Source organism: Mustela nigripes, chromosome 8 (assembly GCF_022355385.1).
Source record: "Mustela nigripes isolate SB6536 chromosome 8, MUSNIG.SB6536, whole genome shotgun sequence".
Classification (NCBI taxonomy): Eukaryota; Metazoa; Chordata; class Mammalia; order Carnivora; family Mustelidae; genus Mustela; species Mustela nigripes.
Window position 1 is genome coordinate 77,783,609 of NC_081564.1, and position 24,958 is coordinate 77,808,566.

The 24,958-nt window shown below is 48.6% G+C and overlaps 2 pseudogenes; one reads left to right on the forward strand and one right to left on the reverse strand.

The window, feature by feature from the left end:
* Positions 1-6,505: 6,505 nt before the first annotated feature.
* On the reverse strand, positions 6,506-11,327 carry LOC132023020 (heterogeneous nuclear ribonucleoprotein A1-like; annotated as a pseudogene).
* LOC132023665 (tubulin alpha-1C chain-like) lies at positions 7,652-8,884 on the forward strand (annotated as a pseudogene).
* Positions 11,328-24,958: the final 13,631 nt, after the last annotated feature.

Here is a 24,958-nt window from a genome sequence, read left to right on the forward strand (position 1 = left end):
AAAAAAAAAAAAAAAAAAGAAAAGAAAAAACTGTTATCTTTTAGAGTAAGAAAAGAAAACGTTTTTATTTTACCTTCACTTATTCTTTCTTTAATGGTTTTCCTTTCTTCATATAAATCTGAGTTTCTGACCAATACTATTTGCCATCTCTCTGTTAACATTTCTTGTAAGGCAAGCCTGGTAGCAACAAATACATTCAATTTTTGTTTACCTGAGAAAGTCTTTATTTCTCCTTCACTTTTGAAGGGTAATTTCACAGGTTACAGAGTTCTAAGTTAGTTATTTCTTTGAACACTTTTCGTCTCTGCACTCTTCTCTTACTTGCATGGTTTCTGAGGAGAAGTTGGAAGTAGTTCTTATCTCTGTAGGTAAGACATTTTTCCCCCTCTGTCTTTCAGGACTTGATCTTTGACTTTCTGTAGTTTGAAAATAATATGCTTATGTGTATTTTTTCTGGCATTTATGCTGATTGGCATTCTCTGAGATTCTTAGACCCGTGGTTTGGTGTCTGATATTAATTTGGGGGAATCCTCAGTCATTATTGTTTCAAAGATTTCTTCCGTTTTCTTTCTCCCTTTCTTCTCCTTCTGGTGTGTCCATTATGCATAAGTTTTTAGTTGTCCCGGAGTTTTGAGTATTGTGTTCTGGGCTATGGGCCCACCACCCCACCCAGTGTTTTTGGTTTGCTTTTCATTTCTGGAAGTTTCTGTTGAGATATAGTCAAGTTCAGAGATTCTTTCCTCAGCCATATCCACTCTATTAATAAGCCCATTAAAGGCATTCTCCCTTTCTGTGCAGTGTATTTCATCTCCAGTGTTCCTTTTTGGTTCTTTCTTGGGATTTTCATCTCTCTGCTTACAGCCCTCGTCTGTCCTTGCATGCTATGTGCTTTATCCATTAGAGTCCTTAGCACATCCGTCATAGTTGATTTTCAGCTCCCCATCTGTAATGCCCATATCCCTGCCATGCCTGGTTCTGCTGCTTGTTCTGTCTCTTCAAATTGTATGTTTTGCCATTTGGTATGCCTTGCAATTTTTCCTTGATAGCCAGATACTCTGTGCTGGGTAAATGGAACTACTGTAAATAGAACTTTAATAATGTGGCAGTAAGGTGTGCGGGAGGCAGCCAGTATTCCATGCCTCTGCGATTAAGGCCTCAGCCTTTTGCGAGCTTGTGCCCCTGGACTGTGAACTTAACAAGCATTTCTCAGTTTTTCTTCCCCCCCTTAGTGAGGCAGGTGGGTGAGAGTAGGTTGGAATTTGATAACCCCCTTCACCAGGTTAGTTTGGCTCTGATAAGACCCATCAGGTTAGGCTCTGGTTAACTAGTGTCCCCTGAGGGCAGGCCTTGTTCCGAAAAACCAGTTCAGAGTGGTTCCTTTTCCTCTCCCTCTGCCAGAAGCACAGGAGATTTCTAGGATATTTACTGTGAGAACCTGGTTGAGCTCCTGAAGGTAAAACTTACAAAAGTAGGGGGAGCCCTCTACAATTGGGTCCTCCTAGAGTTCTTCGCTCAGACCTGCCCCCTCTGAGGCTCCAGCAATTTATCAATTGCCGTTGGGGTTTTCCTGCCCAGCACTGGTTCCCAGGGCGATTTCCACTCATGAGTTTCTGAGCTGGTAACTTGGGATTCTCTGTATTTGCCTGTCAGTTTCTAACTTGGGGGGCAGCAGTATGCCCTGTGACCTCACTTCACTTATGGATTTTGAGAAGATGTGTTGATTTTTCAGTGTGTCTGGCCTTTCACTTGTGGTTAGGACAGAGTGGCAACTCCCTGTGTGCAGAACCGGAAATGGGAAGCGGCACAGATTTTTTTTCTTAAATGCAAAATACAGAAAAGAGGGTAAAAGTCATATGAAGGAGAAAAGAAAGAATGGGTAGAAATATTATTTGAAAAGCAAAATGGCCAAGAATCCTCTCAAACTGACGAGCCATCAGGAAGGTCAACGAACCACAAACCAGGATAGATTCCAAGAAAACTAAGTCTACATATGTCACAGTAAACCTGCTAAAAACCAAATACAAAGAGAAAATCTGAAAAGCAGCAATTATAAGACTGGTAGTTTACTTACCAGTAGAAACAAAAGAACGATGTCTTTAAAAAGCTGAAAGAAGGGGCACCTGGTTGGTCCAGTGGGTGGCACATGCGACTCTTGATCTCTGGGTTGTGATCACATTGGGTGTGAAGCTACTTAAAATAAAAATAAATAAATAAATAAAATGCTGAAAGAAAATAACTGCTACCCTAGAATTCTATATTCTGCAAAAATATCTTTTACAATGAAGGTTGAACTAAGATATTTTTATTTTTTTTTTAATATTTTATTTATTTATTTGTCAGAGAGAAGGAGAGAGAGAGAGAGCACACAAGCAGGCAGAGAGGCAGGCAGAGGCGGAGAGAGAAGCAGGTTCCCTGCCGAGCAAGGAGCCCATAGAGGACTCAATCCCAGGACTCTGGGATCATGACCTGAGCCGAAGCCAGCGGCTTAACCCACTGAGCCACACAGGCGTCCCGAACTAAGATATTTTTAGACAACACTTGCACACACACACACACCCAAAAACACAATTTTTTATCAGCAGACCCACACCGAATGAAAAACCATAAGAAATAATTCAAGCAAAAGGAAAGTGACCCTACATACCAATACAATTAAAAAGTTAAGTTGGAAGGACATATTCCTCTTACCAACACAAAGGGGCACCTGGCCGCTCAGTCAGTAGAACATGCGACTCTCTCAAGGTTGTGGGTTCAAGCTACATTTGAAAAAACAAAAGCTTTAAAAACCCAACACAAGAAGAAACAAAATCTCAATAGCTCTAGATCTATTAAAGAAACTAACCTTGTGACTTCAAGCTATGCCACGAAGAAACTCCAATGCCCATGTGGCTTCTTCAGTGAGTTCTACCAAATAGTTAAGAAGAAAATAAAGGCATTCTTACACGTCCTTTCAGAGTTTTTCCATGTATTTCACAGTCTTGCCCAGCAACATCCCAACACCATAAATTGACCCAATTCAAAAAGGATAATGATGGGCCAATCTCTTTGATATGAAAACTCTTAAACTAAATATCAGCAACCTAATTCCACCAACATGAGAAATAACCCAAATATCCTTCACCAGTAAAATGACAACTGAAAAGGTGTATATTTTATTTATTTATTTGACAGAGATCACAAGTAGACAGGCAGGCAGAGAGCGAGAGGGAAGCAGGCTCTCTGCCGAACCATACATGGTTTCATACAACGGAAACCATGCCGTCATGAGCTCGATGACTCCCACAAACACGAGCAAACACTATGCACAAGGGGCACCTGGGTGGCTCAGTGGGTTAAAGCCTCTGCTTTGACTTAGGTCATGATCCCAGCATTCTGGGATCAAGCCCCATATCGGGCTCTTTGCTCAGCAGGGAGCCTGCTTCTTCCTCTCTCTCTCTGCCTGCCTCTCTGCCTACTTGTGATCTGTCTCTCTGTCAAATAAATAAATAAGATCTTTTTTAAAAAATTATGCACAAGATAATACTACAGTGCAGACTCCATTTATATAAAGCCCTAAAGCAGACAAAATGAATCACTGGTATTCTAATTAAATCTATCAAGAAAGATGGGGTAATGATTAAAGGGGCTTTGGGGGTTCTGTTCTACTTCATGATTTGGGTGCTGGCTCCGCGTACGTCTTCATTTCATGAAAATTGGCCATGCTGTACACTTGATGTATGATCTACTTCAATAAAAGTATTGCTGAAAAGAAACCATTCTGTCTCCATCTAGACTGAAGCATGAGTGGTCTATTATGGCCAGTCTGAACCTGACCAGTCTGAAAGCAGAAGTGGCCAATGGCATATAGGAGAATACCTGACTTTGTGTTCATATGTAAGGGACATACAGCTGCTTTGTCCCTCGAATCACTAAAGTAGGGTTAAGAAGAAGGGAAGTAGAGGAAATAGAAATTCTCTCTCTGTTTCACTTGAAACCATTTTATCTATAGCAAAATATCCAAACAGTAGTGATAACTACTAGTTTTACAGTTCAGCTCAGAAATGCGTTTATTTTGAATACCAAATCCATAGAACTAAAAAAAAAAAAAAAAAAAATTCTTGTCTACCAAAGCAAGCAAGATAGGTTTCCATGTATACAGATCAAAATTTCTCATAAATTCTCGTGTTCTGTTCAGGTATCGTTACGGATAGTATTGTGCCTTAATTTATCTCTGAATCAACACTCATTTATCAATGCCTTACTTTTGTTTAAAAAGTGTTTTATGGCAAGATGAGAAGAAGAACAGAGCATAACAGGGTAGGTAAGGAAAACATTTGTGTTTATTAGTAAGTTTTCACTGAAAGACAGACTTGTAAAGCCCTACACTTATTTAATAACTTCGCTTTTTTTTATAAGTATTTTTTTAAGATTTTATTTATTTATTTGACAGAGAGAGATCACAAGTAGACAGGCAGGCAGAGAGAGAGAGGGAAGCAGGCTCTCTGCTGAGCAGAGAGCCCGATGTGAGACTCGATCCCAGGACCCCGAGATCATGACCTGAGCCGAAGGCAGCGGCTTAACCCACTGAGCCACCCAGGCGCCCCAATAACTTCACTTTTTAAATGTATTCTCCTTAGCTCCTTACCGCAGTAACAGTAACTATTTGATGTCACCATGTCAAAAAATAAGGATTTCATTAGGAAGATCATGTCTTTTTGCTGCTGCTTAAATGAAGATTAAAATGTTACATTAAGATTAAAATATTACATTAAGCTGTAATATAAGACTTAAAAGCTATCCACTAGAAACAAAAATGATAGCTACATTTTTACGTTACCTTTGTGATTCTGAAAACTGAAGAGTTCTTGCAGAAGTGGGAAGTGGTGGGGATTTCCAGGGTGAGATGCACACTATCCATATAGAAGAGTTTTCATATAAACCTATGATTCCTGTATTTGCGTAATGTACTTTGTTTTTCCTTAGTACAAGTAAGTACAATTCATTGTCAGCTGATTACTTTTTAAAATCAGAAACATTTACCTTTACTATATAGTAAAATATCCTTTGCCTAAAATGTATTTTTATTTATTACATATAACCAAAATTTAATTGTACATGTGCTGGTAAATGTGGGGTTTCTTAAATCATAAGTAACATTTAAACTAGTTTCTGTGAACGATGAACAACCTGACTGTAATATGTATGTCCTTCACTTAAGAGAAAAAAACTATTTGAAATAACTTTCATGTTCCTAATAATAATGTTCTTTTTATAGGAAAGAGGACATCCTCACATCCGTTTTAGTGGATTTTGTTAACAAATGGTATTCTATATTAATATTTATAAAATATTTGAATTATGTGAGTGATAGTTCTGTGAATATAGAAATAGAGTCTCCAAAGAGTAATTTTGTTTTGTTAAAATTAAGCTCTTTTTTTTTTGCTAGTAGGTTTAATGTGTTAACATGGGCATTCTATTGTTCAAAGTGCTTCCAAAACCAGCACACTCACCTCTGGGGCTTTCCAAGCAGAAGTTTAAGTCCTTTAATCTTTTTTGAGAAAAGAAGGGGGTAATGTTGGAAATGTGCCAGGAATAAGCCTTGGTATTTCTCATGAAGTGCCACAGTGAAAGTACCCTCTCCACGAGTCAGTTCCTTGTAGCAAAATCCTAATCTCTTCTGGCTTTCACACCATTATCTTTTTCTAGAAAGCCTTTCTCCATATTCCAGACAACAATAGTCCAGATAACTAAATAAAGTTGTTATTTTCTCCTTTCTCTTCATCATCAGCATACCTGATACTAAAAATTGGTGCCTCATAAGTCAGAATAACACTCGAGAGCCAGATAACCAGGGTTTGAATCCCAGTTCTGCCACATTGGCAAGTAACCCTAAGGCAAGTTGTTAACCACTCTGTGCCTCAGTTTCCTCATCTGTAAAATGGGACTAATAATAATGCTATTCCTTACAAGGCTGTGGCAAGGATTAAATGAACTTGCATGCTTAAGTATGCTATTGGTGTTTGCTATTATTATTGTCTTTCTAGAAACTTCCTTTACATCTATGGATAAAATCATTTTTATAATTGTTTACAAACAAGGGATATTACTCTGTAACTTGCTTCTTTTACTTAGTATATGATAGACATCTTTCCAAAACCAGCTGCCTTATACTCTAAACTACAAGGCACTAGAGTTTTTTCTACCATTTCTCCAAGAGCACTCACATTTTCCTCTTTTTTGGGGGGGGGGGGGGGAGGTTTACAAAAATGCTAAGGTAAATAGGCATCCTTGTATATCTCTCTTTATGTCTTGATATATTAGAGTCCTAGACATGGAATTGCTTTTTTAGAGGATATTTGCACTTCTAATTTTTTTTATTTTTTATTTATTTAAAAAAAAATTTTTTTAGAGAGACAGATCACAAGTAGGCAGAGAGTCAGGTGGGGGGGTGTGCAGGAAGCAGGCTCCCCACTGAGCAGAGAGCCTGATGGGGGCTCGATCCCAGGACCCTGAGATCATGACCCGAGCCAAAGGCAGAGGCTTAACCCGCTGAGCCACCCAGGAGCCCCTGAACTTCTAAGTTTTTAAAGGCAACACTGTCAGAGCATTTTCCAAAAGCCCCGAAGTAGCTGGGCAGGCTGCACAGTCGGGAGTTACAACGCAAAACAAGGGGTCTGACTACAGGAGCACAAAGCTGGGAAGGGGAAATGGAAGTGTGCTGCTCTACAGTCCTTACACTATACGTCAGGGGACAGAATTGTTTCTGAAGGTGGACTGTGACAAGTTACAGATGCATGTTGTAAATCCAGAGCTAAAAAAAAATAAGCAGGTATATAAAGTAAGCTAACAGTGGAGACAAAATGGAATCCTAAGAGCCCAAAAGAAGATGAGAACATTGGAACAAAGACGGAACAAACAGAAAACAAATAGCAAGATAGTAGACTCGAATTTCACCATCTATATAGTCACATTAAATGTGAATGATCTGAAAACTCAAAAGATAGAGCCTGTCAAAATGGATAACATGAAAAAGCAAGACCCAATTATATGCTGTCACTTTACATAGATATAAATTGAAATAGAGGGTCCAGGGCCCAGGGACATGACGGAGCTAGAGGGTCTGCACTTTCGAGACTCGGCCCATGACTTTCTTTACCTGGTGCCTCTACTCACCTGGGCTTTGCCTACCTGACACACCCCTAAGACCCACTGAGGACAGGGCAGATGCTTCACCTTTCTGAACCTTCCAATAGCTGTCTCCATCCTCGTCCTTGTCCCACTGGCCCTTCTGTGGCCCCAGGATATCCCCTCCCCTTCCTAGTTCTGGCTCCTTCAGAGGAGTTTGCTTTGAACCTTTGAACTCCCCAAGCAGCATCTTACACCTTCAGGCCAAGACCTAACCATGTGGGGCCAGAGTCCCAGGGTCTCAGAGGTGGGGCTGCAGAGGCTTGCGTGAGGTCCAGTGTCCACCCTCTGGCCACTTGGCTGAGAGCATGGTAGGGAGGGAGGGTGATATATTAGGGCCCTCCAGGCTGGCCTGCATCTCACCGTTTCTCCTCTGAAATCCTGGTAGTCTGTCAGTGAGAGGTCCTTGTCACCCTCCCCTTGCCTTCTCCCGCCCTGCAGAGCCCTATAAGTATCAGGCATCTCTATCTGTGGTGACCTGGCTGGTGTGCAGATGGGCAATGACTGCTGGGAACTCCATTGCCTGGAACAGGTGTCCAACCTGATGGCCAGATGCCAAGTGACACTACTGGGGGAGGAGATGACTCTTTCACTGAGACAGGTGTTGGTAGGGCAGTGTTTGTAGACCCGAAGCCCACCATCATTGATGAAGTTTGTACCAGAACCTATCACGAGCTCTTCCACCCTGAGTAGCTCATCCCAGGCAAGAAAGATGCTACCAATAACTATGGCCCTAGGCACTACACCATTGGCAAGGAGATCATTGATCTCACCTTGGACCAAATTCAAACCAGGGCACAGATTTTCAGGGCTGCTTGTTTTCCCACAGCTTTTGTAGTGGTACTGGTTCTAGGTTCAATTCCCTGTTGATAGAACCTGTCAGTTATGGAGAGAAGTCCAAGCTGGAGTTCTCCGTTTACCCAGCCCCCAGGCTTTCACGGCTGTAGTTGAGCCCCACAACTCCATCCTCACTCCCCACCCCACCCTGGAGCGCTCTGACTGTGCCTTCATGGGCACAATCGAGCCCATCTACGAGCCCATCTACGACATCTATCTTAGAAACCTCAATACTGAATGCCCAACCTGCACTAATCTAAGTAAGCGGATCGGTCAGATTGTGTCCTCCATCACTGCTTCTCTCAGGTTTGTTGATTTGACCATCCTGGTGCCTTTATCGCCACATTTACTTCTCTCCGGCTACATGTGTCCTTGTTATGTCTGCCGAGAAAGCCTACCAAGAATAGCTAACTGTAGCAGAAATCACAGATGCATGCTCTGAGCCAGCCAACCAGAGGGGGAAATGTGCCCCCTGCTGTGGTAAACACATGACTTGCTGCCTGTTGTGTCATGGCGACAAGATTCCCAAAGATGTCAATGTTGCCACTGCCACCATCAAGACCAAGTGTACCATCCAGTTTGTGGACTAGCGTCCTACTGGCTTCCAAGTTCCCATTAATTACCAGCCTCCCACTCTAGTACCTGGTGGAGATCTGGCTAAAGTACAGTACAACACCACAGCCATTGCTGAGGACTGGGCTTGCCTGGACCACAAGGTTGATCTGATGTATGGCAATCTCGCCTTTGTTCACTGGTATGTGGATGAGGGCATGGCAGAAGAAATTTTTCTGAGGTCCATGAGGACATGGCTGCCCTTGAGAAGGATTATGAGGAGGATGGAGTGGGCAGTACTCAGGGAGAGGACGAAGGTGAAGAGTACTAACCTGTCTGCTGAAATTTTGCACTCTCTTGTCTTGGGACTGTCCTATTTCCATTGTTCTGTGAAGCTGTCCATTGTGGCCTTAACTTGTCAACAAAAGTGATTTTTTTTATTATTATCAAGAGGCTATTAAATCACTTATTGATTATACACAATGAATGATACATAAGCTTTAATCCCATCTACAACTTTATCTGATACCATAATTCAATTTAGATATATGGCATAGCATGTGCCAACAATCATACTAGCCAAATAACCAAATAAACTCCATGACTTTCCTTAGGTGACCCTTTTAATGGTGAACTCCATGTCACAACACATTAAATTTCAGTTCAACAACACCAAAGTTTGTGGAGACAATGGCTTCTGTGGCCAAGCAGTTTGCAAGTAAATTTCAAATGGAACCTGGCATCTCCTTGAAGGAATTCTAGTTTCACCCTATTGGGGTAGTTTTCCAAGATGACTTCAAGTAGACTAATTTTACACAGCACATTTTTTTAAAAAAACACATTTATTCAATGTCATGATTAGACAATTACATTTAGCAATCAACAGCATGGGTGAAAAAACAAACAAACAAACAAAAATCTAAAGACCTTTTTTGGAATGCTTTACATTTTCCACAGGATAGAAACTAAAATAACCTGTTAGACAATTAACAAATACGGTCCTCAAGCTTTTTGCCCATACACGTGAGTATTGTCTGAAACATGTCTTCTTTGGAGCAACTCGGCCCCACTACCACTGTGCTTGGCTGAGTTCACGGATCTGGTGCAAGTGGTTTCCACGTGGCTTCTCTGGCTCTCCTCTCCTGCTCAGTTTTGCTTCCTCGCAGGAATGAAAACTGTCTGCCACTGCCATTAGCTACCACTGCTGCGGGAACCACCACAGCCACCTTGGTTTCGTGGTTTGGCAAAGGATCAGCTTCCACCACCATCGATGCCAGAGGCACATTCTGCCTCCACAATTTCCTCCTTTCAAGGACCCCAAAGGTGAAGATTGATTGTTGTCGTTGCCAAACTCATTCTAACTTCCGCCACTTCCAAAACTGCTTCCAACACTAACAAATCCATCATAGCCATTCCCGCGCCACCATACCTGCCACCACCACAACTGCCACCAAAGCCACCATGCCCAATGAAGTTCCCTCCATGGCCAAAGTGGTCTCTTCCACCAAAACCACCTCCACGGCCACCACCAAAGTCTCCAGAACCACTTCCACCTCTTTGGCTGGATGAAGCACGAGCTTAGTTAGCTAGGGCTACCCTTACTTCCCAGTTGTGGCCATTCACAGTGTGGTCTTTTTGAATGACAGTCTTATCTACAGAGTCATGGTCCCCAAGTGTTAACAGAGCAAAGCCTCTCTTGTTGCCACTGCCTCAGTCAGTCGTGATTTCAATCACTTCAATGTTCTCACGCTGTTCAAAACAATCTCTCAGATGACGCTCTTCAGTGCCTTCTTTATGCCACCCACAAAAATCTTTTTTTACAGTTAAGTGGGCACCAGGTCTTCCAGAATCTTCTCTTGAGATCATTCCCCTTATGTGGCCTTGCATTCATGGCTGCATTTCCCTCCTTCACAGTGGCAAACCCGACAAACAGCCCAAAGCCTCTGTTCCGCTTGGTGTTTGGGTCTCTCATTACCACACAGACTGTGAGCTTTCTGCGTTCTTCAAAATAGCTCCTCCGACTCTCGTCAGTTGTTTCAAAGCTCAGAGCTCTCATGAAGAGTTTCCACAGCTCTTCAGGCTCTTTGGGAGACTCTGACTTAGGCCTGACATTGGAGGGGAGACTTTTCGATGCTTACTCGCCAGCATCCATGGGCAGAAAAGGCTGATGTTTCCTTTAAGTTTCTATTTTAAATGTTTAAGAAAAGGATGAAATGTCCCATGTAAATGCTATTCATAAGAAAGGTGAAGTGGCTATGTAACTAACATGAAAGTAGACTTCAGAACTGAAAGTTTTTTTTTTTTTAAGATTTTATTTATTTATTTATTTTATGTATTTGAGAGAAGAGCACACAAGTGGGGAGCAGAGGGAGAAGCAGGCTCCCCACTGAGCAGGGAGGACCCAGGCTGGGCTCAATTCCAGGACCCTGGGATAATGACCTGAGGGAAGGCAGATGCTTAACGAACTGAGCCACCCAGGCACCTCAGAACCCAAAGTTTTATCATGGGTCAAGGAGGACCTATAATAATGATGAAAAGTCAATTCATCAAGAAGACGTAATAATTCGAGATGTTTATGCCTATAGTCTGAGCTTTAAAAACAAGGGCGGGGGGCGGGGACGTTGAGAACCGAAAGGGAAAAAGAAATAAACCCACAGTTATTGTAAATTTCCAGTTTTCTCAGAACAAGTAGAAAATGATATTTCAAGCAATTTGACCTAATTGACGTTGAAAACCCACCTGACCTACCAGCGGCGGAAGATCACAGAGAACATTCACTAGGCTACACCATGCGCTGGGCCAGAAGTAAGGCAAGTCGAGAGTTCTCAAGAACCACAGAACACCGGACAAGTATTTCTGGGGACACCGGACAAGCATTTTCAACCAAAAAGTTATCTATTCCAAGCAGCGGGTGTGTGCGCGCGTCCAGCGCCGTGTGAGGGAAGACGCCCTCCCCAGCAAGGACAAGGTGAGAACAGGTGCAGCGCCCCGAGCAGTGGCTGCTTCTAGACCTGGAGAGGGACGCGGCAAGGCGGGTGTCTTGGCGGGGGCGGGAACAGGGTGGCGGCTGGCACCCCGGAAAAAGATCCTGGAGGCGAGGCGAGAAAAACCGGCTGCGGGCCGGGAAACTCTGAAGGAGGCTGGTAGGAAGCGTGCGGGACGGTCTGCTGCGGTGACCTTTGCGCAGCCGTCCACGAAATCCCCACCGAAGGTCGAGCCTCTCCTGGTTAATTCCGGGGTGGGGGGGTGGCATCCAGCCTCGCCGGGGAGGCCCGGTCTACCAGGGCCGAGCGCGCGGGCTCCAGGCGGCCGCCGCTGCCCTCCGTCCCCGGGAAGCCGGCCCCGGAGGTCTGGGCGCAGACCGGCCCGTGCTCGCGAGCGCGGACGACGGCGCAGGCCAGGCCAGCCCCTGCGGCCACCGGCGGCAGGAAGAGCCGCGGCGTGGAAGCTCCGGGCGATGCCGCAGGGGGTGCGGGCGGCGGGGCGGCCAACCCTCCGATCGTCCCCGCCACCCTCACCTCCCAGCCGCCGGGGTCCGCCCGCGCACCCGAGGGTCGGAAGACGAGCGCCCTGCGCTCGGGCACCACCTGGCGGGCGCGGCCCGGGCTCCGGCCGGAGGGGGCGCCGCGCGGGCGGGCGGGGACAGGTGGCGGGGCGGGGCGGGGCGGGGCGGGGCGGGGCGGGCCGACCCCCGGGTCCCAGACAGGCGCGCAGCCCCGGCCGCAGAGGCCGCAGAGCGCGGCGCCCGCCCGCCCACCGCGCCATGGCCCCGCGCGCCCGGCGGCGCCGCCCGCTGCCCGCGCTGCTCGCCGTCTGCGCGCTGCTCGGCCCGCTGCAGGTAAGGAGGCCGAGGCCGCTGCCGCTCGCGCTCCCGCTCCGGCCCCCGCCCGGGCTCCGGATCCCGCTCCCGCTCCCTGCGCACCGGGGCCGGCGCGCGACGCCTCCTTGGGAGCCGGGGAGGGACCCGGGCGCCGGGGCTGCGAGGCGTCCTGGGACCCGGGCGGAGACGCGGGAGGCGGCGGAAAGGGGCTCGGCGGCTTGGACGGTGGAGCGACGGGAGGGCGAGCGGAGGGGTGATGGGGGCAGAACCCGGGGTCGCGGGGCCCCAGCACCCGGACACGGGCTTCCGAACGTCCACTGCGCGGCGGGCTTTGAGGTCAGTTATCCAGGTTCCCAGGCCGCTGCGGGGCGTCCCCCGCGCACGCAGTCAGCGAGCGGGAAAGTTCGGAGCCGCCGACGTGCCCGCCTTGGCCGAGCGCTCCCGTGTCCAGCCGGTGCTTCCGGGCCAGTCCGAGCCCCGCGGGAGCGCTAGGCCGGGCCCTTCACCCGGCTTCGCACCCTCTCCCCGACTCAGTTTCCCTGGTCATCCGAAGACCGAGAGAGCAAGGCCAGTCGCCTCATGGGGGATGTCTGGAGCGCGCGGTGAAACCGAATTTTGGCAGTTTCTGCGGGAAAGCGGACAGAAGATTTCCTTTTTATGCCCCCATCCTGTTTTTTATGTCCCCCCCTCCCCCCTCCCGACAGCTTCAGGTCCACCAGCTCAGGCTCTGGCCCGGAATAACCCTAGAATCACTTGTCCTTGGAAACAACTTTGATGACTTTAGGACAGAACACTGTTGGCTGTTGGAGAAACCAAGGCCCTTGGGGTGCTTCAGGCTCTGGGGGCGGGGGCGGGGGGAGCCCGAACTGCGCCCTGTTGTGCGCGAGCTGGGCTCAGGCTGGGGCTCGGACTCAGGCAAGCCCAGCGGCGCGGGGCTCATCCTCGCTGGGGCTCCCCAGCCCGGGATGTTCCCGGGGCTCCGCCCCCCCATTCCGGGCCATCAGCCCTTGCCCTTGGGAGGGCTGCTTGGCTTTGGCGTGAAGAGGGCGACGTGCCAGGAGATGAACCTCCCCTCAGATCCTTGTTGCCGCCTGGTTTTCAGAAAGAAGTTTCGTGACCACATCACTCAGTACCGTTGCCAATAAATAAACTGGTTCCAGGTTTTCTGTCCTCCTGGAGGAGAGCTACAGAGCTGCAACCCCAGCACCGCAAAAGCTATAAAAACCTTGTACACTTGGAAGTTCCTCAGAGGGAAGAGTAAATGGTGGTGGTTTTCTTGGTTTTCAGCAGTTTCAGATTTCCCTTCTCTGTTACCGTCAGATTGAGGCAGAAGGGCCCAGAACTCCGTGTGTTTGGCGTGGGGGGAAGCTGGCTTGGGATTTGAAGTCTTGACAAAAGTAATAGGAATGTGAGGTAGGCTCCAGCAGAGAACTCTGGAAGGTGCATTCTATTCCGCTCCTATGGGTATGGGTCTCTTAGAATGATTGAGGGAAAAGAAGGCGGAAAAACCTAATGGAATTATTTCATTTTAAGCATGTCAGGTGTTGCTTAATGAAGTGCTGGACAGGTTGGACAGGGTGCTGCCTCATTTAAACAGTTAGCTACCTGAGAAAAACCTACCCAGTCTGCAGTTTCAAAAACGCATCTCACGCTGCTATTGCAAAAACTATGCACATAACATCTCTTCATTCAACGCGGTAGGTCTGATATGAGGCGCTGATGCCTCCAAAACAAATCTATTTTTCGGAGATAGCTTTCAACAAGTGCTGTTTCCCCTCCCTTTCCCTTTTGGCCACTCGAATTCGGTGCAGTTTTGAATCACCCCTAAACAGGAAACCAATGATACTTCGACAATTCCAATCGAATGCTAGGAGTTTGTGCCAAGTGTCGCCAGTGGGAATCCTTCCGTTCTGCAAGGTGGAGCCAGGTGCTGGAACCGTGGCGGTTATGATCCACAGATGGTAACGTGGTGTGTTCTCGCAGCGTGTGGCTCTCTGCGTGTTTCATGACTGCTTCTTGGGCCAACCTATTCTACGTGTTCAAAAAAGGGAATGGCTTCGGCAGTCCACTGGCATTAGCCACCACACCCTGGGCACGGCTTGAAGAACGCTGAGTGAGAGGCAAGGATATTGCTTTCTATAAAATCGCTGGCAAACCTGGCTTCTAGAAAGTGCTTTATCTACGACTTTTTTTGAATGAAACTATTTCATTTCATCGACATTATGGTAGATAGATAGAAATGTCCCTGGAAGGCTGAAAGTTTTGCCCTTTATTTATTTATTTTTAAAGATTTTATATGTTTATTTGACAGAGATCACAAGAAGGCAGAGAGGCAGGCAGAGAGAGAGGAGGAAGCAGGCTCCCTGCTGAGCAGAGAATCCGATGCGGGGCTCAATCCCAGGACTCTGGGATCATGACCTGAGCTGAAGGCAGAGGCTTTAACCCACTGAGCCACCCAGGCACCCCAAGTTTTGCCTTTTAAAACTTCTGTGTGCCTGTATCTATGAGGGAATTTGTTTTCAGTGTTTGCCCACAGACAACAACGCTTTATGTTTTTATGTTGGTAGTTCTGCTGTTTATTCCAAGTAAGAAAATAGAGAAGCTCGCTGCTGTTTTCGCTAAGGTCACTGATTAGATGAAGCCGGTTTTTGTCCCCAGTTATCTAAGACCTAAGGGCAGACCCATTGAGACCCAGGCCGACAAAGGTTTATGGCTTGTGACTCCAGGCTCATGAGAAACAGGACAGAGACAACAGCGTTCACAGGCCACTGTCTAGTCAGAGGACTAGACGGATGAACCTGTAATAATAATAAGGCAGCATGTGATCAAGGAAGTGCAGCGTGGGGGCGGAGAGCAGGAGGGAACCAGTACAGCTAGAGCAATCAGGGTGGACTTCTGGAGGAAGGGGTTTTTCCTGAGTAGTCTTTACAGCATGGACAGGGAATCAAGGGCCAGAGAGGGACTGAAGCCAAGAGGCTGTTGGGGAAAGGAAGCTTTCTAGTCAAGAGAGTGGTGTGAGTGGTTCAGGCTTAAAGGAATCTTAAAAAAAAACAAAAACAAAAACAAAACCTCACTTTTTTTTTTTTAAATGACTTTATAAATACTACAAAGCGCTTAATCAGGAAGACCCACAACAGCCAAGACATTAAACACCTACAGTTTCTGAGCTAGCTTTCATATGGCCTTTGCTGAGGTGGTAAGGTAGAGTCATCAGAGACAGAGAAGCCACAGGGCCCTGGAAAAGCCTGTGGGGAGACCCCACGGAGGAAATCCCCTAGAGGGGAGCTGTAGGCTTTGGAGAGGCACCTGCTCGCTGTTCTCCTGCCCCCTCCTGTCCTAGAGAGAAGACTTGGCTATAGGTTAATACTTTGGAGAACCACAAACGTGTAGATCGGTGGTCTTTTAGTCCATTCTGTTGATAACAAAGTATTTCAAATGCCTCGCTTGCTACTTCCTTCCCACTACTCCCCCCCACCCCCGCCACGACAGATCTGTAATATAAACACATTCTCTGTGTTGATAAGGAAATATGAGCTTGCTTTTTCAGTTATCTACCAGAAATTCTTACACCAGGAAAACTGAAACAATAAAGGTGTATCTTTGAAGGTCAATAAATCAGTGCTTTATGAGGCCATGAAAAGGGGAGTTCCAGACCAGGGCCTCCTTTGCAGAGAGTGTTGTGTTGAGAAGGTGCTGCGTGAACTTTATCACCATGTCAGTATTAAAATTTCCCCCGTTGTATTTTCCTATTTTTGAAGTACAGAGAAAAACTAATATTGTTTTTCCCACATGGTGTGTCTAAGGTGCCAGAGGTTTTGTCTGTTGTCTAGGCCATTTTTGTTTTGTCTTGGTTAGGTTTTGGGTTGTGTTTTTTTTTTGTTTTGTTTTGTTTTGTTTTTTTTTTGCTGATATGGGTCTGCACCCTGATGGTCATTGGCTCTCCAGGTGATTCACTCCCAAGGGCACCTGCCCGCCCAGTCGGGTGGCCTCCCCAGACTGCCAGTCCACCATCTCCCAGCAGCATCCCGACCCTAGCCCGCAAGGGAAGCACCCCTCACGGGGCCTAAGGCAACCTGACCCCACCTCCGCGCACCCAGAGCTGGTCTGGGGAGCATTCTGCCCAGCAGGTGAGTGTCCCCCCCCCCCCCCAGCAGCAGGCACTGCCAGGCTCTCCACCTGGTCGGCAGAAGTCAGTCCCTTTCTCTTTGTGCTTCTCTCTGCTTGCAGTGGGGTGGGCTTCCCGCAGGGTCCACCGCTAGAAACTCCTTTCATGTTTTTTGCGCCGAGAACACGGAGTCGGGAGAAACCAAGAGTGAGACAGTGGGCTTCAGCAAAACAAAAGACTTGGTCGGTCTAAAGTTCGCAGTGAGCTTTTGAGGTTGAGCCCAGAGTGGGCGGCGAGTGAGATTACGCACGGCCCCATATCTCTGTCCTCATTCCGAGAGGCGCGCTCCGTCTGTTTCCTGCCACCCAGACCGACCTGCCCGCGCCCCTGCAGGCTTCCCCGCTGTCTCTGAAGTCAAGGGCGGGCGGCCGGCGCGGCTCTGCCTCTGCCGTTCTCACAGCAGCGCGCGCACACGCGCGCACACACACACACACACACACCCGTCAGCAGTTGGAAGCACATGCTTCAGGGATGTGTGCCGATAACCTGACGTCTGCATTCGCCGCCTGGGCCCCCTTCTCTGCCTGGCCCCTTCCCAGCCTTTCATGTCCGCGGGCTGCTGCATCGAGAACAGGGGACCCAAGAGTGAGAAGTGACACCGAATCTGTGTTCATGTATTTCAACAAAATGAGCACTTACTACGGCGTGTGGGACACTCTGCAACAGGCAGAGGAGACAGAGACCAGGGCCATAGCCACCCCCCCCCCACACACACACCCCCTCTCCAGGAGGCGCACAGCTAGACCTGCGCACAGAGATTCCCGGAGGAGGCCTGCTTACTGGGAGCATTTTCCAAGTGTGGCGGGCACCCGGGACAAGGAGTGCTTTAACCCGCTTGAGAGAAGAGCTCCTTCTTCCTCACGGTCCAGTCTTGTACATCTAAAGCCCAGAAGGAGGGACAAGGGGGCAGCATTTGGGCTGGGGGACCCCGGGCGGCTGATGCCAGGAGACGTGACAGTGCAGGGTTTTCGGGGAACTCTAAAAAGGACCGTGCTCCTGGACTCCCAAGGACATGTGGGGAGAGGGAGAGAGAGCCAGCCCTGGAGAGACTTCTGTGCAAGCAAAATAGTTCAGATTTTATCTGGCTGCTCTGTGGGCTGGGGAGGGTCATGCTCAGATTTGCGCGTTACAAGGAAGGGGGTGGGGGGGGTCGTGGGGGGGGGGGCCAGGGGGCAGTAAGGAGGCCACTGCCCTGGTTTGGGGGGAGCCAGTGAAGGCTGGAATCAGGTCGGTGTAATGGCAAGAGAAAGGAGAAGCCAAGTGCAGGAGTGATTTCAAAGCTAGCCGAGCAGTGCTAGGCGCCCACAATACAGGGGCAAAGGATGTGGTTGGACTGAATACTTTAAAAAAAAAAAAAAAAAAAAAAGATGTGATGGGTGTCAGAGTAAAATAGCTGACCATTTGAACTGTGTTTCTCACAGCTCATTAAGGAGACTTCTGTCCCAGGTTCAAGTCAAGAAGGATTTTTTTTTTTTTTTCCTAAGCCAGTAAGAAATGAATTTTAGGCCATTGAATTTCAGCTGCTTTGGATTATTTTACTGTGTGGAGAGACAAAGTTCATCACCCTCCAGCGAGGTAAACAAGCTGAGAGCCCCCAAGGCACTGGGATCCATGGGAAATTAGTGTGCTCTGGAATTTAGAGCCATTTCCTGACTTAAAGGTGCCTTTGAATCAGAAGTTCAGGATGTAGGCAGAATCTGAAACTCTCAGACTCAGGCAAGAGAGAGATAAGGGGCCAGGGATCCCAGAGGGTCCATCATTAAAGCAGGTGTGACCTGACCTGCGGTCCTCCTGCACTGGCCTCGAATATGTCCCCTGCTCCTAAATAGAAACCGTATTTACCTGGGAACCAGGGCGCAGCAAATCCTTTGCACTTAGAAACAACACATTTTCCCAGTGGATTGTGGTGCCTACGAGAAGCGTTTCCCTTTCTCTCCACCCAGCTCCCTTCTGCCTCGCCTCCACCACCCCAAATCTAGCCGAGCAGGTGACACGGAGGCCCGGCGGGCACCAGCACAGTCAGAAAGCTGCCAGGTTTCAAAGTGGAAGGAAGAACCGACTGCAAAACCTATGCTTCCAGTTTATCAGAATAATAATAACTCATTACATTTCCTGTTCTCTGTGGAGAGTGCAAGGGCCACTTCCTCCCGCCACCAGAAATTTGAAGACTTTCCATTAAAAATGAGGAAGAAAAACTCTCTCAACTTTTCGTGAATGTGATGGTTAAACCTGGCAAGTGGGCAGGGAGGCCTGCGGTGGTGCATAAATCCGACTGGCCGCGCAGCGTTTGGCCCGCGTGGGTTCCCATGTCACCCCTGAGTTGGAAAACCAACCACTTCCCCAAGGTATTGATTTTTTAAAAAAATATTTGTTACTCTTTGCAATGCGGATAGCAGTGAACTTGACAGTGTGTATCTTTAAGTAGCACGAACAACTTGCCAAACCCCTGTCTAGTTAAAAGAAACCTGTATACAGGGCCCTTCCCTCCCCTCAACTTCGTACCCAAGATATTAAAGCAGAATCACGTCGAAAACTTCCCCGGTAATCGAGAATCTGTTCCATCTTGGAGCAGACTGGAGATTTTTCACATCCGCCTTCGCTAAGCCAGCTCCCTGTTCGTAATTCCCTATATCAGGAACTTCCCTATAGCAGACCTAAATCGAATATGTCACAGTTTGACCCATTTCCTCAAATTTGTTCTTTCAAAGGGGTAAAGATCAGTTGGTCAATGTTCTTTATTTTAATGTTTCCATTGTTGAAGATTGTTGCCCACAACTTCCCTCTGCCCAGAGTTATTCATTCTGGTTCCTTGAACCTCTCTGTCAGCTTTTTTTCCTTTCAATTCAGTGGATCCTGATTTATTACTTAGTGGCAAAAACTCACAGACATCACAAACATACAAACAGAAGGCCAGAAGACCCCGTGGAAAACATCAGACCTCGGCCACATGCCCTTGACCCGAAGGCTCCCCATCTGGGAAGGCAGACGAGACAGGACAGTCCACACTCCTTGCAATGCCGAGGGTCTAAATCCCTACAAAAGAGGAACCCGGTAGATGGCCAGGAGCACGGGGCAGGGCGGAGGGACGACTGGGGAACTGAGCACGTAGTTCCTGACCTGGTCCTGGAGGATGGGGGTGTCTCTGAGGGCAGGCAGCAGGGGAAGGGGCACGGGAGACAGGGCAAAGCTGAGTCCAGTCCTGATGTCTGGAGTCCAGGGCTGGCCAGAGAGACCAGGAAAGGGTCAGGCCGACGTGGCAGTGGAGGGAGTGTGGGCTGACTCGTCGTGAAGGGCTGTGTGGACGAGCCTCAGGAGCTGAGACGCGACCCCGTGGACAGTGTGGTCCCTGGGTCCGGCATCCCCACCACCTGGGAGCTTGTTAGACATGCGCATTCCCAGGCCCTACCCCATGTCACTGCATCAGAACTTCTGGAGGCAGGGTCAAACAATCTCTCCAGGGGATTCTGAGGCGCCAGTAAGCTTGAGAACCCCTGCTGGAAACCCTGGGATTCCCTAAAAAGATTCTGAGCCAGCTCGACGTTAACATTGTAGGATCGGTTATATTAAAAACACCTGCCATCTGTTGGCTCCCTTCTGGGTGCCAGGCTGTGCTTGGTGCATTCACTCTAATCCTCACTTGGACAGGACAGGGGGAGAGGGAGGCCCAGGGAGCCCCGGGTCGCACAGCCTGTAAGTGGCGGAGCTGGAACTCCTAAGGGCCCCTCCAGAGGCAGGGCCTTCCCCCGCTCAGGGAAAGCGCTCACGCAGCCGACTGTACAACCCGCTGAAGACCTGAGCAAGACCCTCCAGGAGTGCCGGGACCGAAGCAAGCTTTCCGGTGTCTTTGGAAATACCATAGCCAGGCTGCTCCCTCATGAGAGCTTTCTTCTGTTAACTGTTGTTATGCAAAAAGAAAAACACTGTGACTTGACGCAGGTCAAGTTTCAACCAGCGCCCTGAGTACCCAGTCCAGGGTCCCTGGCCAGTTGATCCCTGACTCAGGTGGAAAAGAAATGTGACATATTGAATCACCCCTGCCACTTCCTGGTGCAGAGATATCTCTGACTTCTCTGTGTTCCCCCCACCGGGAAGACACCAGACTATCGCTCACCGTCGTCCTGAGTGTGTCCCTGTCTTGCCACCTGCCCCGTTCTGTGCCAATGAGGTAGGGGAGGGGAGACAGGTGAAATGTAGCTCTATTATCTTTCTAAAGGTTCTCTATGGCTTAGCATTACTATAACCACAGTGGATCTGGGGACACCTCTCTTGGCCCAAATGACCTGACTCCGATTTTGATGTCTCTACAGCAGCATGCTTCTGAATCCTTCCTATTCCGAATGGCCATCTTTTAGTGTTGTAGAAGTCACTGCCCTAAGTAGTAAGAGAAAAGCTCCAAACAGGAGAGTCAGAACATACCTAGCCTCTGGTCACCATCACGTCTTGAGCTTTCCCTTGGCGTGAGAGGAGGAGTCCCCAGTGGGGTTTGTATTACCCACACCCAGTAGCAAGAAACTTGGACACAGACCCCAGACCTCTGGCTATGGAGGACCAGTCACAGGGACAGCTGAGTTCAGTGGGAGCATACCTGAAATCTGTCTTAAAAGTTAACCCTTAATTTCTAATGGCTCCAAGGTTTAAAAATTTTTAAATGAAATCATAAAACATTGCCCACCACGGGGCTCCTAGGTGGCTCAGTGGGTTAAAGCCTCTGCCTTCGGTTCAGGTCAGGATCTCAGGGTACTGGGATTGAGCCCCGCATTGGGCTCTCTGCTAAGTGGGAAGCCTGTTTCTCCCTCCCACTCTCTGCCTGCTCTCTGCCTACTTGTGATCTCTCTCTGTCTCTCAAATAAATAAGTAAAATCTTTAAAACAAAACATTGCCCCCTTCCGATGAGTTCAGATGAGTTCAGACGAGTTCCATGGCTCAGTTGGTTCCGGGTGACCAGGCCCTTAAGGTCCTATATATACGTCAAATTGCAAACGGGCAAAGGATCAGAATGTACTGCTGACTGGTTGTTATCCTAAGGGTGCAGAGCGGCCCTCGCAGGCCGGTCGGTGCAGACGGGGTGAGCAACAGGCCGCTCGTTCTGCCTGCCCCAGGAATGCAGAGGGACTTCAGGAAAAGGGCCAGGGGCACCCATTCCCGGGCCTGAGGCCGGGCCAGCTGTGTTGTGTGCTGGTTGGGCAGATCTATGTTCTCCTCTCCCTATTAGAAAGGAGAATTTGAGGCCAGGAAGAGATTTCTAAGCTCAGTTTTGCAACCGCCTTCCCTCAGGGTGGCTCTCAATTTGCCCCAAATTGGTGGAACTCTTCTAAGCCCATGCTTGGAAGTGTGAGTTTAATCCAGAGCTAGGAGAAAACGATTGTGTCTTCTGGAAAGGGAAGTTAGGAGCTCACAGTGGTCCTTCAGGAAAAACGATTCGTCAGTTCAACAAGAATCTGAGCTTTTGCTACGGGCCTTTGCTGTACCCCTAATTGTTTTAGCCGGTTACTCTCTCTTCTTTCAGGACGCAGGAAGTGAGAGAAAGGAAAGCCTCCAGCATAGTGCCTGGTACACAGGCGGTGTGTCGTAAGGGCCGACTCTTCCTTCACGCCCACTCAAGATAAATGGCGTCTGTATCCCGTAGTGGGAGGTGGTTCTCAATATCCATTATATGGATGGAGATGACTGTGTGGTGTTTGGGGATATGAGAAAGTTCTGGATCTTGGTCTTTAACATGATCTCTGACCTTGCCACACAGAGACCGGCTGCCGCAGAACCGGGAGCCTGTTAGAAATGCAGGATCTCAGGGCCTGTCCCAGACCTATTGAAATCATCCGATTTCTGGGTAATTCTGTGCACGTCTGAGAAGCGCTGGGCTTCACTCTGAGGGCCAGGGACCAGCTAGTCCCTTCTCTGGCCACTTCAGGGGCTCGTGGTCTTAGTAGCCTCGGTGCATCCCCAGAATGAAGGCCGGGCCTGGAAGGAGGCTTGGCCTTCTGAGGCCAGCGCGCTCTTGGAAGCACAGGGGTCCTTGACTTTAGCGGTGGGCACAACGGAAAAGTAGCTCTCATCTCAAATGAATGCAAGCTTCAAAAAAATCAGGATGTTGAGAGAAAGAGAGAAAGGAAGAAAAGAAAAAGAAATGAAAGAAAAAAGAAAGGGAAGGGAAGGAACAGGCAGGCGCGGGGAGAAGAAAGGGGAATTCACTGGAGCCTCTCGGTTGATAATACAAGGACAAGTCAAAGCCTTCCTAATTACTGTGTTTAGGAAACAAAGGGTCCTTGCACTTTCCTTTCAAGGATCCCACAGCTGCCAACTTGTTTCCCTCTTTCTCTGTCTGGGAGACAAAGACACTTGCAATTGGAGTTTTGAAATGCAAGGTTATTTCTTCATTTTCCCTGGGGCCGTATGTTTTCTTTTCAAGGAACAGAGATAATGACTGTATTGTGAGGAAAGCACGGAAGAGGGCTGAGCAGAAATCAATAGAGCTTTGACGGGCCCCTTTCTGAGGGAGGAGAGAGTGAGTGCAGCCACCGCGCTCCTGGTTTTCCTTCAAGAGCACACCTGGCACCCAGGCTGGGGGGGGGGGGGCGGCGCTGATGGGGCCACACCCGCCTTCCAAGATGCTGATGAAGTCACTCACCGAATGCTTGCTCAGTCGAAATGGCCAGTATGTCAAGACGCTGAATAGGCCGTAAGTTAGTATACGTTTTGGGGGTGGTTTTTTTTTTTTTTTTTTAATTTTTTTTGCTTCACACTTGACCTAAGTCAGATTTTTTTTTTTTCTGTGCCTAATATCTATTCCTAAAAAATCTTACAGCAAAGTGGTTAAGAGAGTAAATTCATGGGGAACACCTGGGTGGTTCAGTCAGTTGAGCGTCTGACTCTTGATTTTAGCTCAGGTTGTGATCTCAGGGTTGTGGACTCGAGCCCCACGGTGGGGGCAGGGCAGGGGGTCCACGCTCAGGGGGGGGGTCTGCTGCAGAGTCTCTCTCCCTCCGCCCTCCCGCTGTGTCCACGTGTGCTCGCTCTCTCTCAAATAAAAAGAAAGAAATCTGAAATGACTAAGATAACACATTTTGCATCATGTGCACCTTCCCACAGTTAAAAATTTTAAAAAGTTCACCTCTGATGGCAGATGTTGTCATCCCAGCCCTGATTATTTAAGCCTTGACGGTGTCCGTCACCCTTGGCAGGGAGCCAGCCGTCAGTGCCACCCAGTCCCAGTGCTGCGAGGGCACGTTCCCTCGAGATCGGGGTGATTATGTAATGAGTTGTGTGACTTCCTGGACCGCCCTCCCCTCACCGCACAGGGCCCTGGGGCCCTGATGCTCTTCCTGACCCAGCCCTGCGCACTTCTTGGAGTTCTGCAAATGCTCCTTATGCCCACAGACAATCCTCCTTCTCTTGACACTTGCTGTGAACTTGGCTTCTTCCCTTCCTTTATCCGGGTCTCTACCAATGTCATCTGACCCGCACTTCCTTTCCCAGGCTCGTCACATCACTTCGCGGACCCAGACTGCGTTCTGGGTTAGCCCGTCCTCTGTGTTCTACCGTGGACGCTAAGCAAGGACACTCCTTCTCCCCGGGGCTCCCCCTGCTTCCTCCTCTGCCTACTGCCCAAGCACCAGCCTTCACTTCTCCCTGCTCTGCCTGCACCCCTCAGCCCTGCCCCCCTCACCCCTGCCCTCTGGGGTTAGTGCGCCTCCCTCTGTGATCTCTTCCCAGTCCTGGAGGCTCTCTCTCCTTCCCTGCCCGTGTCCAGGGCCGGTCAAATGCAGACACTCGGTGTACTTGGATCTTTCCAGTCCATGCAGCAGCTCTTGCTCTGTTTCGTGGGTCTCTATTACAGTTGTCCGTCTGTCTGTGCCTGTGTCCGGTGCTAAGCACTTTGAGAGGCCAGGGATGGGCTGATTTCTTCAGTCCCGCACCCAGCCAATCCCTTGCCCAAGTATGAGGGCTCAGTAAAGACACCTTTGAGGGTCTGATGATAGCAGAGCTTTCGAAGTGATCACTGCCTTCTAGTATTAAACCCTAGGCTAGAGCAGGATTGTTTTCTGGTCATAAGCACAGCAAATGACAGGCAAAGGAGTGACTGGCCTTACTCTGTTACTTGCACAGTGAGTAAATGAATCACAACCGCATCATGGAGTGTGGTCTCTGTGTGGGGAGGGGGTTGATTCATATTTGTTATTTTCAGTGAGACAGTGGGAGTTGACCAGCTGTGATGAATATCCTTCGAGTCTGAGTTTTACATCCTCTTTGTTACTGGAAACATATTCATAAAATGCATCGTAGAATGTTCCAGATCTTTTCAAGATTTTATTTATTTATTTGAGAGAGAGAGAGCAAGAGCGGCATGGGGGGGGGGGGGGGGAGGGCAGGGGGGGGGGGAGAAGCAGGCCCCCCGCTGAGCAGGGAGCCCGACATGGGGCTCT